A 15,682-nucleotide genomic window follows, 5' to 3' on the forward strand; every position below is an offset into this window, starting at 1 on the left:
ATGGAACAACAGCGCAACAGTGATGTATTGCTTCGGGGGTTGTCTTGTCTTTGGAAATGCTCCACTGGTTGTGAACGTGCAAAGGTAACCAAGAAATGGTAAAGAGGAAGAGAAATGAAATGAAAAATTCAAAATACCTTTAAGGAGTTTGTGATATATTTCTATGGGAAAATGTTATTGAGTGCATTTTTTTAGGGCGGTATGATAGAGGAAATTTTTCTATGGAAAACAACATCAATGATGTAATTTTTCCATAGAAAAAGTGTCACAGACAATATTTTCCTATAAACGAATTATAATTGATGATATTTTTCTGTAGGAAAAGTATCACTGACGATATTTCCCTATAGAAAAAGTATTACTGGTTGTATTTTCCTATTAAAAAAATATCACTGATGATATTTTTCTATAGAAAAGATATCACAGTAGTAAATATTTTCTTATAGCAAAAATGTAAATGAGGAAACTTTTCTAAAGAAAAAATATCACCGATGATAGTCTAAAAAAACACTGGCGAGATAAGTTTCTATAGAAAAATTATCACTGAAATATTTTCTATTGAAATTTATCACTAAAGCTATTTTCTTATAGAAAACGTATCATTGATGTCATTTCGCAATTTTGCAACAAAATTAACATAAGTGATATATTTTCTATTGAAAAATATCACCAGTGTTATTTTTTCTATAGCAAATATCATGAACTCGATATTTCTTATTGATAGAGATACTTCTTCTATAGAAAATTTCATCAGTGATTGGTTGGTTGGTTTACGTGGTGGCTATAATCTTCATAGCCTCAATTAGTATGTTAAAATATACCGTTTTGAAAACCACACCACTCGGGTAGAGATTGTTATTCCGTTATATGTTGGTAAATTATATCCAGCCTGATAAATTGAGAAACCTCAGAAGGTCCCCCAGACCTAGTTCGGTTGTCTCAGCAAGATCGTGTAGGAACGGTCGTCCAAGAGTTTTAAATCTTCTTTGCAATTGTGCAGGGCAGGAACAGAGGAGGTGTTCAACCATTTCTTCCTCTTCTTCGTTTCCGCAGCTGCGACAGTAGTCATTGTGTGGAATATGTAAGCGCTTTGCATGGTTACCAATAGCCCAATGACCGGTTAGCACCGCAATTAGTCTTGCCAGGTTCCGTCGATTTTGGCTAATCAGGAACTTTGTACGTTTGATGTTGTAGTGTGGCCATGTAGATTTTGATATTTTGCAGGTTTCAGTCTTGTCCCATCTGATCTCTGCTTGTGAAAGATAGTATTTGAAGATACCCCCTTTAACTACTCCCATTGGTGTTGCGACTGACGCCCTTGGAAGTTCGTTAGAGGCAGATCCCGCTCTAGCTAGTTCGTCTGCTTTTTCGTTTCCAACAAGACCCTTATGACCTGGGATCCAAGTAAGAACTACTCTGGTCAGAAGCCCTAGCTTAGCAAGTTCTTCTTTACATTCCTTCACCAGCTTTGATGAGACAATGTTTGACGTCAATGCTAGGAGCGCCGCTTGACTGTCGACAAAAATTCCTATTGAGTTTGGTGAGGGGTGCTGTAGAAGTATATTACAAGCTTCCTTTATAGCCAGTATCTCCGCCTGAAAAACACTGCAATCTTCAGGTAGCTTTGTGGATTTAGATATGTTTGCTTCTTCCGAGTAGACACCAGAGCCGACTCCACAATTCATCTTAGAGCCGTCCGTGTATACACTGATGTCGTACCCCGTCAGTGGAGTTCTATTTTTCCATTCTTTCCTGCTTGGAAATTTAACTTTAAAAGGCCGATCAAAAGTTATTGCAGGTGTGCAGTAATCAGCATTAGTTGCTATTTTTCTTGGTAGTTTGAGAAGCACACAGGCATGTCCGTAAGCTCTGTCTCTCCACGTTCCTAGAGCACGTAGCCTTGCAGCATTGCAGGCCGCAGTTGCTTTGATGTGTAGATCTATTGGCAGTATATGCATCATTGTATTGAGGGCTTCAGCCGGACAAGTTCTCATTGCCCCTGTCACCCCGATGCATGCCGATCTTTGTATGCTGTATAGTTTTCTCTGAATTGTTTTCTTTCCCACTGTTGGCCACCAAACTATTGCTCCATATGTGAGTATTGGTCTTATTATGCTGGTGTACATCCATAACACCATTTTGGGTTTGAGACCCCAGCGGCTCTCAAACATTTTGCGACATGTGTAGTATGCAACGGTTGCTTTATGAGCACGATGTTCCATGTTACGTTTCCATGACAGTTTTGAATCTAGGGTAACGCCTAGGTATTTGGCGTGATCTGATAGTGGTATTTCTTGACCTCGTAGTCGAGGAAGATTGGTGATTGCACATTTGGTTTTTGTAGTAAATAGCAGCATCTCAGTCTTCCCTGGATTCACCCCCAGACCACTACTTGTGGCCCAAGTATCCAGTGATTTCAGTCACTCAGCACGGACGGAAATAAACCAGAGACGAGCATTACCACATCGTCCGCATAAGCAACCACCTTAATCCCCATATGGTCAAGTTTGCTTAGGATTTCATTAATCACAAGGAGCCAAAGCAGTGGCGAGATCACCCCTCCCTGTGGGGTTCCTCGATTTACATGCTTCGACAGCATGCTATTTCCCAGTGTGGCATTAATGACTCTACTCTGCAGCATGGTGGTACTCCAACCACTGATGAATGGTTCAACGCCGAAGTTATATAGAGCTTGTTCTATTGCTGAGGTGCTAACGTTGTTGAAAGCGCCTTCTATATCCAAGAAAGCGGCTAAGGTGTATTGTTTGTGCTCCAAGGACATCTCAATAGTCCTAACGACTTCATGTAGGGTTGTGTCTGTCGAGCGTCCTTTAAGGTAAGCGTGTTGACTTGAAGATATGTTATTTGAGTTCTCCATTTTTTCTCGAATATACTCGTCGATGAGCCTTTCGAGTGTTTTAAGCAGAAATGATGAGAGACTTATGGGTCTAAAGTCTTTAGCATTTTCGTGACTACGTTTTCCAGCTTTGGGTATGAAAACAACCTTTACCTGTCTCCAACTCGTAGCGACGTAGTTTAGGGATAGACATCTACTGTAGATGTGTACTAACCAAGGGTTAATTATGCTCTCCGCGCTTTGAAGCATTTTTGGTATAATACCATCTGGCCCCGGAGATTTGTAGGGAGAGAAGCTGTTAATAGCCCATGTGACTTTACTCGGACTTATTATCATTTCGGCTTCAATGTTGTCTTTATTTATAGCTCATCAGTGATATTTTATCAATAGGAAAAGATATTAAGTGATGTAGTTCCTTTAAAAACATCGTCAGTGATATTTTTTCTATAGAAAACTATCATAAATGCTATTTTTCTATAGAATACAATTATCAGCAGTGATATTGTCTTCTATAGAAAACTTTTTCAATATTCCTACATTATTTACATAGAAAAATATCATATCATATTTTTTCCTTAGAAAAATACCACCAGTGATAATTTTTCTACTAAAAAATATTATCGTGCTATTTTTTCTGTATTAAAATATCATCAGTGACATTTTCTCTATAGAAAAATTTTATCAGTAATAATTTTTCTGTGGAACAATATCAGCAGTGATATTTTTTCTATATAAAAATATCATCAGTGATATTTCTTCTATAGAAAAAATCAGCAGTGATATTTCTTCTATAGAAAATATCATCAGCGATACTTCTTCTATAGAAAATTTCATCAGTGGTATTTTATCAATAGGAAAATACATTAAGTTTTTTAGAAAAAATTTTCAGTGATATTTTTTGTATAGAAAAATATCATCAGTGATATTTTTTCTAAAGAAATCTATCATCTATCAGTGATATATTTTCTGTAGGAAACTATCATCAGTGATATTATTTATATAGAGAAATATCATCAATGATAATTTTTCCTTATAAAAATATTATCAGTGATCATTTTTCTACTAAAATATATCTTCAGTTCTATTTTTTCTATATAAAATATCATCAGTGACATTTTTTCTACAGAAAAAATATTATCAGCTATAATTTTTCTATAGAAAAATATCACCAGTGATCTTTTTTCTATTTAAAAATATCCTTAGTGATATTTTTCCATATAAAAATATCATCAGTGATACTTTTTGTATTGAAAACTATTATCAGTGATAATTTTTCTATAGAAAAGTATCACCAGTGATATTTCTGTCTATTTAAAAATTTCATCAGCGATATTTTTTCTTTAGAAAAATATCATCAAAAATGCCTATGAAAAAATATCATGAGTGGTAGTTCTGCTATAGGAAAATATTATCAGTGATAATTTTTCTATAGAAACATATCATCAGTGATATTTTGTCTATTTAAAAATATCCTCAGCGATATTTTTCCATATAAAAATATCATCAGTGATACTTTTTGTATAGAAAAATATTATCAGTGATATGTTTTCTATAGAAAAATAACACCAGTGATATTTTTGTCTGTTTAAAAATATCTTTAGCGATATTTTTCCATATAAAAATATCATCAGTGATACTTTTTGTATAGAAAACTATTATCTGTGATAATTTTTCTATAGAAAAGTATCAACAGTGATATTTGTGTCTATTTAAAAATACCATCAGTGATATTTTTCTTTAGAACAATATCATCAGTGATATTTTTTCTTAAGAAAAATTTCATCTGCTATATTTTGCCTATGAAAAATATCATGAGTGGTAATTTCACTATAGGCAAATATTATCAGTGATAATTTTTCTATACAAACATATCACCAGTGATAGTTTGTCTATTAAAAAATTTCCTCAGTGATATTTTTCCTTATAAAAATATCATCAGTGATACTTTTTGTATAGAAAAATATTATCAGTGATATTTTTTCTATGGAAAAATAACACCAGTGATATTTTTGTCTATTTAAAATACCATCAGTGAAATTTTTCCATATAAAAATATCGTCATTGATATCAACAGTGATACTTTTTGTATAGAAAACTATTATCACTGACAATTTTTCTATAGAAAAATATCACCAGTGATATTTCTGTCTATTTATCAGCGATATATCACCAGTGATAGTTTGTCTATTTGAAAATATATTTTTCCTTATAAAAATATCATCAGTGATACTTTTTGTATAGAAAAATATTATCAGTGATATTTTTTCTATAGAAAAATAACACCAGTGATATTTTTGTCTATTTAAAAATACCATCAGTGATATTTTTCCATATCAAAATATCGTCAGTGATATCAGCAGTGATACTTTTTGTATAGAAAACTATTATCACTGATAATTTTTCTATAGAAAAATATCACCAGTTATATTTTTGTCTATTTAAAAATATCATCAGTGATACTTTTTGTATACAAAACTATTATCACTGATAACTTTTCTATAGAAAAATATCACCAGTGATATTTCTGTCTATTTAATAATATCATCAGCGATATTTTTTCTTTAGAAAAATATCATCAGTGATAATTTTTCTTAAGAAAAATGTCACCTGTTATATTTTGCCTATGCAAAAAGATCATGGGTTATAGTTTTACTATAGGAAAATATTATCAGTGATAATTTTTCTATACAAACATATCACCAGTGATAGTTTGTCTATTAAAAAATTTCCTCAGTGATATTTTTCCTTATAAAAATATCATCAGTGATACTTTTTGTATAGAAAAATATTATCAGTGATATTTTTTCTATGGAAAAATAACACCAGTGATATTTTTGTCTATTTAAAATACCATCAGTGAAATTTTTCCATATAAAAATATCGTCATTGATATCAACAGTGATACTTTTTGTATAGAAAACTATTATCACTGACAATTTTTCTATAGAAAAATATCACCAGTGATATTTCTGTCTATTTATCAGCGATATATCACCAGTGATAGTTTGTCTATTTGAAAATATATTTTTCCTTATAAAAATATCATCAGTGATACTTTTTGTATAGAAAAATATTATCAGTGATATTTTTTTCTATAGAAAAATAACACCAGTGATATTTTTGTCTATTTAAAAATACCATCAGTGAAATTTTTCCATATAAAAATATCGTCATTGATATCAACAGTGATACTTTTTGTATAGAAAACTATTATCACTGACAATTTTTCTATAGAAAAATATCACCAGTGATATTTCTGTCTATTTATCAGCGATATATCACCAGTGATAGTTTGTCTATTTGAAAATATATTTTTCCTTATAAAAATATCATCAGTGATACTTTTTGTATAGAAAAATATTATCAGTGATATTTTTTTCTATAGAAAAATAACACCAGTGATATTTTTGTCTATTTAAAAATACCATCAGTGATATTTTTCCATATCAAAATATCGTCAGTGATACAGCAGTGATACTTTTTGTATAGAAAACTATTATCAGTGATAATTTATCTATAGAAAAGTATCACCAGTGATATTTTTGTCTATTTAAAAATATCATCAATGGTATTTTTTCTTTAGAACAATATCATCAGTGATATTTTTTTTGTAAGAAAAATGTCAAATGTATTTTGCCTATGAAAAACATCATGCGTGATAGTTTTACTATAGGAAAATATTATCAGTGATAATTTTTCTATAGAAACATATCACCAGTGATATTTTGTCTATTTAAAAATAACCTCAGTGATATTTTTCCATATAAAGATATCATCAGTGATACTTTTTGTATAGAAAGATATTATCAGTGACATTTTTACTATAGAAAAATTACACCAGTGATATTTTTGTCTATTTAAAAATATAATCAGTGATATTTTTCCAGTGATATTTTTGTCTATTTAAAATATCATCAGTGATATTTTTTTAAAAAAATATCATCAGTAATAATTTTATACTAAAAAGTATCATCGTTGCTATTTGTACTATATTAAAATATCGTCAGAGAGATTTGTTCTTTAGAAAAATGTCACCTGTTATTTTTTGCCTGTTGTAAATTATTATCGATGATAATTTTTCTATAGAAACATATCACCAGTGATATCTTTTGTATTTAAAAATCCACAGTAATATTTTTCTAAAAAATGTCTCGAGAAAAATATCATTACTGATATATATATATATATATATATATATATAGGAATTTCATCAGTGATACTATGTCTATAGAATTATACCATCAGTTATACCTTTTCTGTATAAAAATGCGTCCCCCATAACTCCCATAGAAAAAGTATACCCAATGCTAACATTCCCTTAGAAATATATCACAAACACCATATAAGCATTTAAAAATCATGACTGATGACATTTTTCTATATAAAAAGTATTACTGCTGATATGTTTTCATCTTTATTGATATTTTTTAGAGAAAATGTATCACTGAAAGTATTTTCCTATAGAAAAAATGTCACCGAAGTCATTTCGTATAGAAAAAATATCACTGAAGATATTTTTCTATAGGAAAATATCACTGATGATAGTTTTCTATAGAGAATATATCACTGAAGATATTTTTTATTGAAAAAAATATTTTTCTATTGAAAAAGTATCACTTATGATATTTTTTTATAAAAAAAGTATCACTGATTGTCTTTTTCTATAGAAAAAGTATAACTTTTAAAATTTTTCTATAGAAAAATGCCACTGTTGATATTTTTCTATAGAAAAATATCATTTGGCATAATAATTATATTTTCAAAAACAACCTGTGTCGACATTGTCTATAAACAACATTTAACTGATAATTCATTTCAAAATAAACCCTTTATATCAAATCATTAATCCTGAATAAAATAGTCTCAACTGCAAAGAGACCACTTGTCATATACATTATTCAAGTTTTTTGTACTGTAGGTGGTATGATTAATTTTAATTTAAAGCTCCCTTTTTTGTTGGCCAACTCATAACTTGACTCTTTGTGGAAATGTCCTGAGGCAGAATTGCCTAGTTTGAAATAATTAATGGTGAATAATCAAAGTGAAATATTGAAAAACAAAGGTAATGGACCCCCTGGAAAACTGCTACTAGTTTTTTCTTTCAACGAAAGAGTAAAATTACCAAAAAGTGATTAATTTGAATCCACAATACAACAATCACAACCATGGCCATTGAAATCGTAATTCTCAAAATAAAAGAAAACTAACCACAACAACAGCTCCCCATGCTAAGAAAGTTTTGCCAAACAAATTTTTTTTTTGAAACAAAAAGAAAGCAGGGAAAAAACCCCAAACCAAAGTTTTTTCATTTTCAACAATAAATTCTGATGCCATTCAAACATTCAACAATTGTAATTGAGCACTGGAGACTTAGAAGTAATTATTTCGCTCACAATCTTAAAATGAAATTAGTGAAGAAGTGAAATTAGTAACGACGAGAGCCGAGTAAAGAGTGGCACAGAGTAATAAAGCCAAAGTTGAAGGACCAAGTTTTGCTTTTGAAAATCATCAGCCAACAACATTCAACAATACCTTTGGGCACAACGAAATCAGGTTAAAGTACAAAAATCTGCCATGTATGCTGCAGGTATAAGGCCACCCGTTGTTGGGGTTGGTTTCTGGAGGTGGGGAAATAAATTGTTTTCTCACCTTTTTCTCTTTTTTTCGTTTCGCTTAAGTGAAACTCTTGACCAGAGGGATTGTAGCTGAGAGTTTGTCCAATGATAATATTCAATTAAAGAGAAATTGAAATCAAGGTAAATAAATCTATGGCGTTATTGATTTTCAAGGTGTTGAAAATGTAATTTCAATTGTTCCTGTTTTTGTTTTGCTTTGTGTATGTCCCCTTTTCGTTTAAATCGCTGCTGAAATGTAATAAACAGCATATCTTGATGATGAAATAGCATTTGAAGAGATTTAATATTTTCTAGCTTCTATTATCGTTTCATTTATACAATAAGAAGTGAGGTGAATTCTCAGAATTGTATTGACTGACTGGTTTAGAAAAATACAAATAAAAATGAAAATATATTTTTTAAATCCTCTGTTCTCAGCTGGATTTTTTATTTATTATGATTATTATTAATATTATTATTATTTATTATTATTATTATTATTATTATTATTATTATTATTATTATTATTATTATTATTATTATCATTATTATGTTTTTGAAAAAATAAGCTTTGATCACGAAAGCACTACAATAATATTCTTTTTAGACCTATATACCGTTGAGCGTATGATTTGTATTATTTTTTAAGATTTATGTACATCATACGCAACCGTGGATCATCAATTTATAGTGCTTATACGCTAGGTGGGATAAATTTCAAAACTTTATTGAAAATATTGCAATTCATAATAACAAAGGTGACATTGTAAAGGAATAAAAATATTTTTTATTTATATTTTACAATAATTTTCTATATAATCAGTGCCATATAGAGATATGTTTAGTATTTTCTCTCCCTCCTGACCTTTGCTGATGATTTCTCATTATTTTCTCTTCCACAATGAAACTAACACCCTATGTTATTACTACTCATCAACAACATTGTCATTGACCTATTTCTCCTAACTCAGTTTTGTTATCAATAAATTTAAATTTATAAATTTAAATATTATACGCACACACACACACATAAATATTAAAATTTAAGCAATTCAGGGCCTTAAGGGATATATAATTCTTCCAAAAAAACCTCAATAGTATACAAATAAAAATTAAATATTTTTCAAATTATATTTTTCGTTGATTGTACAGCCATTCATTTTTATTTCAAGTGCTTTATTATTATTTTTTGTGCAAAATACAAATTTTTGTAAACAAAATACTTGAAAAAGTCGATTTTTTTTATAGATTTGCAAATAAAAAACTAAAAGGTAAAGTGAAATGGTTTATGTGCTATTATTGAATGTGGAATTGTTGTTGGTGAAAAGAAATGATTTTTATTGCTGTTTGCTTTTATGATTTATGGCATACCTTGGCAAAGGCAAGGTAAACATTTTAATAAATAGTTATTGGAAATAGTTTAACAGGAGCTTAAAAATTAAAAAAGTTTGTTGTAGAAAATGAAAATTTACGTTAAATATTTTTAAAGAACCTTTCTAGAAAGGCTTGAAATATGTTGGAATGTTTTTGAGAAATATCTAAAAGAAGTCTTAATGCACGTAAATTTAGACTGGTCCAGATTATGGCGAGAAATAATTCTATATTGTGTACCAAATAATGAATAAGGAGGACCAATTTTATTTTAGCCCAATGATTTCTCTCACATCAATGATGGCACCCCCATTGATAGTTGGTCAATGACTTCTTAACCACCGCCGAAAAATGTGGTCTGGTGCTTGTATCCTTTGTTTTGCTTCGTATGCTGCTAAATAGTAGCCATATATGTCCCATTCTTCTTCTCGGTAGCACCACGACTCTCTCCCTCTCTCTTTGGATGGAATTTCCAATCTCTTTGATAAAAATGTCAAAAAAAAATCGGGAGTTTCGAAGTCATTATCTTATATTCATCCCTGTTCTGTCCTGTTGTAATGCCTTAACTAAATTTTTAATATATGATAAATTTAATAAATAATTATATAAATAAATAAACAAATACATAATTTTTAAATTGATTTTTTTAATTGTCAGGCGTGCGTATTAGTTATAATTATATACCGGTCTATATGGCGTATAAACAATGTTAATCCCTAATCATACGCTCAAATGTGCAATACAAATTCAGTAACACTCATCAAAAAAAAAAAAAAAAAAAACAATAAATAAATAAATAAATAAAAATAAAAATAAAGGATAAGGGAAGTGGATAAGTTACACGTTAAGGAAAAATAAGAAAGACCTATGCTGTCAAGTTCTACACTGAAATCCTGAAGTTAGTAAAAAAACGAATACCTAAAAACTCATGGAAAAGAAATCTTATGAAGGCGTAAAGGCCTCGGTGCATAAACAGCATGACATGACATAGACATTTCTGGTAAAACGCAAAGGGCTTCCAGGTTCAAACGTTTGTTCAGCCTTTCTTCATTTTTTTACTAGAAATAACTTAAGCAAAAATGACATTCTACATATGTACCGAGGCTTTTAGAATCCACTGGAAAATAATGGAATGAAATAAAAGCACCAGCAAATGCTCCTCAAGGAGTTAGGCGGAAAAAATGAAGAATATAAGTTCGATGAGCCTTTAACGGCTTTCTATCCATTGTGTACTTTTTCGGCATAAAAGTCAACGACATTGCTAATGTCCATCCGTCCGTCTGCCTGTTTGGCTGGAGCGTACGATAACTCTCAAGCGGATGAACCGAGTTGGTCCAAAATTTGGCCTTCGTAATATTTTGTCCAAGCTAAGTATAATTTCGAAGATGCGCCATATCTGTTCACTCCTTCAGGTACCTCCCCCACAAAAGTTCAAAAGTGTTCGGAGAAATTGTGCGCACGATAACTCTTGAAGAGAGTAACTGATTTGGTACCTACTGAACACATCGTGAAATTTCTACCAGATATAGTTGAAGTTCCATTATATTGGTCCACTCTTTTGGGTACCACCACACAAAATTTCGGATAAGTTCAGTTTAAGACCTGCTTCGCTATCCCATTACGACGCTATAGGTTTGTTCAGGGGCTAGTCCATACTTCCTGAGAAAATAGCCCGAAAATTGCAACCATGTGTAGCGGCTGCAGTGCACTATAACTCTCGAACTGTTCAACCGATTTGGTCCAAAATTTTGCCTTCGCTAAAAATTTAAAAAAATGTCACTAAAATGGTACACGCTACATCTGTTGAACGGAGCAACCGATTTGGTCCAAACTTTGGATCTCCTGATATTTTGTTCTAATTTAATGGTTCACAACAGTTCAACACTTTTGTCTAAGTGCAGTTTAGGGTCTGTTCGAAAATCCTTTGGAAATTTATACCGATACTCCTTGTGGTCTTGTTTACAGCGATATTATGGTTTTCATGGGCAAGTCCATGCTTTCTGACATAGTGTTCCAAAAGCTCTAAGTTATACGCTGTGCAACTGAAATGACTAGTGGACGCGATATATATCGAAAAGAATTGACTATGCCGATCAATTCCTTCAAGTACCTCTGCACCACTTTTGAGCATTAATCCTATTTTTGTCGGCAAGGACAAATGCCCAAAAGGACCACAAAATACTGAAATCCTCCTTAATACCTATTTTTTGATGAAAGGGATTTTGTTTTTGTAGCCGGTATTCGATCTGTGTGTATATGAAAGTTTCAATTCACATAGCCGACTGATACTTTTTTTACTTGTTATATCCAGTATTACGCTTAACGTAGCCTGAGGAATGCTTTTGACAGGATCGAAACTGGGCAGTATGCACTATCCTGTTTTGCCTGGTCTGACTTGGGACAGAGTGCATGGCACTATACAAGACATCCATTTATCGAGACGGGACAAATCACTGTCTTATAAATCCAATGAGATTTTAACCCCACAACTTTACCTATTGAATTCTTACAGGAATAATTTTCAATTAAGTCTTTCTTTGAGTGCTCCACAATGTCCTTCATCCATCGCAATTGGAAGAATGTCTGAAAACTGTTCTTAAAGAAGTATAAATGTGGAACCTGAAATGTCCTAAAAAATAGTCTAACAGATGACATACTTTGGAGCATATATTGTTCTGGCAATCATTAAAATTGTCATTACTTGTCTTAACTGTCCTTATAGTATTTTTAAAATTAACTTTAACTTGAAATTGTGTGTATTTCCATCTCTGCGTATTAGTAATATTAATATATAGACCTAGGGGGCGAATGAAAAATCTTTAAAGTTTTAAGTCCCTAATGGGTATCGATCATACGTTCGATGGAATTTTTAAGCGTTTTAGTAGCTTCTGCACTCTTTCCGCATATCAAACCCTTCTAAAAAACCTTAACAAAATTTTAGTTCGTACACCATTTTGGCAAATATTAAAATAAGCCACGCTAAGTGTCTAGAAGAATTAAAACTTTTTTAAAAATAAAAGTCTACATCCTGCTTTGATCTGTACTGTGATAAAATATCAACAGAATTCCTTACCTAATTGTCCTAAATGTAATTGTAAAATCCATTTAAAATACATATATTTATATTTCTGAGTTTTCCTGATGGGAAAAATAAAATAACAAAACAATCGCTGGAGGAATTTTTAAATAATTCGCAGTCAAAGGTCGCATGTTTTGAGTTTTTTTAGGTTTTCAGGATTTTGCTTGGAAACCGCAAGCCCTATCTTAAAACTAATTGTAAAATCCATTTAAAATATATGTATATTTTTGAGTTTTCCTGCCCTGCGTATTAGTAATATTAATATAGGGAACTTGAGGACATATGCACAACATTACAAAGGTCTCTATTGAGCATCAATCATACGCTCAATGCAATTTTTACTTGTTTTTGTGTCTTGTGAACTTTTTCTGGATGACAAATCTCTTCCAAAACCTATTGTAAAATCCATTTTAAATTTTTTGTGCATAACAAAAGTCTTTCCATGAGATGTAACATTTTTTAAAGTAGCAAACACACCCTGCATAAACCCTTTAGTAATAATGACCTCATTGTTCCAGCTGGGTATTACCTCTTTGCGCAGTGCCAGAATATCTCCATTCTTACTGCCAGTTTTTGAAAAATATTGTGTGTGTTCACGTGGACAAAAACTTATAAAACATTTCAAATTTATCAAATTGGACAGCACTGTTTTATACAAGAAATATTTCTACAGTCCCGTCTGTGATATCCTTATAAATATCTAAGGTCTCAGCGACACTGAGGTATATAAATTCAAAATACCCTCTTGTGTATACGTTATGCGAATTGATAATATTTCTCACGTTCATACCCATACGCCCACCTATACCTTCGTATATACATAAATCGCAATATATTTTTTATTTGTTTTACATTTTGTGTATTTCATTGTGTTGGTACATAACCTTGATCAAGGTTTTTTCGTAGGTTCTTTTAAATGTTTTATTGCTCTGGCTACATTGTATTGCCTGGCAGTCAGGCTGCCTGCCTTCCAACCAGGTTGGCTGTTTTGTCCTTGTTTTAAGTGTTACTTTGACAGGTTTTTCATATGCCTGGCTTCAAGCATTTTATTTTTCATTTCCTCAGCTCTTATTTCGCAACATAAGCCCACCCATTTGCTACCTGTTAAATATTGTACTGCAAGCAAACCTTTCATTGGGAAATGCCCTTGGCATGCCAAATGCACTAGAGCAAATCTGCAAAATTACTTCCATATGGACTTGAAAATCCATTAAATCGACAAATGTTGGCCATTTCCTACAACAACAAAAATGTAACCCCTCCCTTCTCCTTGCAAAAATGTTACGAACTCAATGAATAATTATTTTAATGAATAAATTCAGGCTAAATTAAATATTTATAGAGCACCCTCGGTTGAGTTTTTGTTGTATAAGTATTTTGGGGTTTTCATTGGTATCCACTTTTGGGTTTCTTCTTCGTCTTCTTGTTTTGTGGCTATACCATCCAACCATTATGCCAAGCTTTTTTTTAAGAAACACTACCGCTGAATCTCTCTCTGGAATACAAATAAATCGTGGCAATGGTAGGATTGAAAGAAAACCTAAACACGTGGAAACTGTGATAAAACTCCGTCCATTTGCCAGCTAAAAGACTCAAGTAGCATAAATATTAATATTCATCTACAGCAAAGAAAGGAAGAAGAAGAGTGAAAGAGAGAGAGGGAGAGTGAGAGAAGTTGAATACCGAGGAATGTAAGAAATTGTCTGGGGAATACATTTAACAAACAACGCTGAGATTCTTTTCTTGCCATGACTAAACATAAAGAATAAAAATTTATTTATTTTTTGATTATAATACATGGCGGATGGCACATGAAAAACATACGAAGCAAACACACAACAGCGTATTGTTGGAATATTAAGAATAAAAGAATGTGTAAATATTTAAACAACGTTATATTTTTAAGTCCGTGCGGAGTTGTTTTTTCTCACTTTTTTTCTCCTATCGGACGCCTCCCCAGGTGGTGGATAGGGGAATGCTCGTCAGCGATTGCTCACTGAAGGGTACCGCAAAAATAAAATATGCGGGGCGAACCAAAAAAAAAAGGGGGAAAAGGCAGTGTCTGTTCCCACATTGGGCGACTGCAAACAGCGTCTGTACTCCAGTGGAGCGGCTGAATGCGGAGACGGTAAACTCCAAACCCTTTAGAAGGCAACGGGAAACCACTAAAGTAATATCCCATGAAAATCATACAATGAAAATGGAAACACAAAATAACAATCGGCCCTCAGTCTCCGGCCAAACGAGGGTGCTAAGAATCCCCGGAGGTAAAACAAAACTTAACATCGGAACATGGAATGTTCGAAGTCTTTATGAGCTTGGAAAATTGGATAACACCATAAGCGAGATGAAGCGGCTGCAAATAGATATATTGGGTATAAGTGAGACATGGTGGACCGAAAGCTCAGAGTTCTTCTCTGAAAATACAAAGGTTTATCACTCAGGCAATGTTGACGGAATCCACAGAAAGGGCGTTGCTATCTTAGTTAAAAGTAACATTGCACCCAGTGTGACAGGATGCTTCCCGATTTCGGATAGGGTGATGATGATCAAAATATCCGGAAAACCGGTTAACTTGAACGTAATACAAGTGTATGCACCCACATGTGATGGCGACAATCTCGAGGTAGAACAATTTTACAGTGATGTGGAAAAAGTGTTGATAATGACGAAACCCCATGATATCACAATAATACAGGGGGATTTTAATGCGAAAGTTGGAAAGGAAGAAACAACTGATGTTACAGGTAAATTTGGGTT

The 15,682-nt window shown here is 32.1% G+C and overlaps 1 protein-coding gene across 8 annotated transcripts in view; it reads right to left on the bottom strand.

The window, feature by feature from the left end:
• The window catches only part of Ca-alpha1T (Ca[2+]-channel protein alpha[[1]] subunit T), a 257,504-nt gene that overhangs the window by 106,014 nt on the left and 135,808 nt on the right, over positions 1–15,682 (bottom strand). The window lies entirely within an intron of this gene.

The sequence above is a fragment of the Musca autumnalis genome, unplaced genomic scaffold, assembly GCF_047663935.1.
Source record: "Musca autumnalis isolate F117 unplaced genomic scaffold, ASM4766393v1 scaffold_3, whole genome shotgun sequence".
Lineage (NCBI taxonomy): Eukaryota > Metazoa > Arthropoda > Insecta > Diptera > Muscidae > Musca > Musca autumnalis.